General features: G+C 36.1%; 1 non-coding gene across 1 annotated transcript; it reads right to left on the reverse strand.

Moving 5' to 3' along the window:
* Nucleotides 1-273: 273 nt before the first annotated feature.
* On the reverse strand, nt 274-379 carry LOC121214968 (small nucleolar RNA R71). Its single transcript, XR_005910703.1, has one exon. It is a non-coding gene; the product is annotated as a small nucleolar RNA R71 (small nucleolar RNA).
* Nucleotides 380-1,072: the final 693 nt, after the last annotated feature.

Raw genomic sequence — 1,072 nt, forward strand, 5'->3', positions numbered from 1 at the left:
TGGCCATAATTTAGATGATCTAAAATACGCTGCAATTCAAGGGAAATATGATGGAAGACCCTAATTGGCACTTGAAGCAGTTTCTTCAATTCTGCAACACCTTCAAGTACAACAAGGTATCCAATGAAGATGTGCATCTTTGGTCAATCCCGTTCACTTTATGCGACAACACAACTGATTGGTTAGAATCATTAGAACTAGGCTCCATTACAACATAAAACAATCTAGCAGAAAAGTTTCTCTATAAATTTTTCCCGATAAGTAGAACCATTCAGCTCAGGCAAGAAATCGCCAATTTTAAACAATATAATGGTGAATAAATATATGAGGCGTGGGAACAATTTAGGAAAATGCTAAGGAAGTTCCCACACCATGGGCTGCAGCACGGCTCCAGACCCAAATAGTTTACAACAGCATTGACAACGACATTAGATCTAGCCTAGACGAAGCGGCTAGAGGATCTCTCATGTTCCATACGTATGAACGAGCCTACAAAATCATAGATGACATGGACATGAGTTTGTATGTGTGACCCAATAAGAGATTTATGTACAAATAAAAGCCACCAATGGTAAAAGCTATGAACGAAAGTAATGATGATGATCAATTCCAACAAATCCTAAAAAAGCTTAACCGTTTGGAGATACCTGTCAAGCCAACGAGAACGAAGCTATGTACTTAGGACCAAGTGAAGAAGGGAAGCTAGATAGTTAATACGGGTCGAGATCCCTATTCAAATACCCACAACCTTAGTTGGAAGGATCATCCAAACCTCAAATGGGTAGGAAACCATAGAGGGGAAAATCAAGCGTAATCCTTGTAACACCCCGAAATTTAGGGGGTTAAAATAATTAGGTGTCATTGTATTAATCTAAAATGAAACTTGATTAGGAGGTCTAATTTGAAAAATAGTGTGTTTTAATTGAGTTGGGACTTAATTGGAAAAAATGGTAAAAGTGAATTAAAATATTAATAGTGAGTCTTGACTATGAGTATTAATTATTGTATATAAACTAAAATAGGAGAGTATTCAAAACTATAGGTTAAATAAGTTAAAGAAAAATTAGGCAAA

This window comes from Gossypium hirsutum, chromosome D02 (genome assembly GCF_007990345.1).
Source record: "Gossypium hirsutum isolate 1008001.06 chromosome D02, Gossypium_hirsutum_v2.1, whole genome shotgun sequence".
NCBI classification, from domain to species: Eukaryota; Viridiplantae; Streptophyta; class Magnoliopsida; order Malvales; family Malvaceae; genus Gossypium; species Gossypium hirsutum.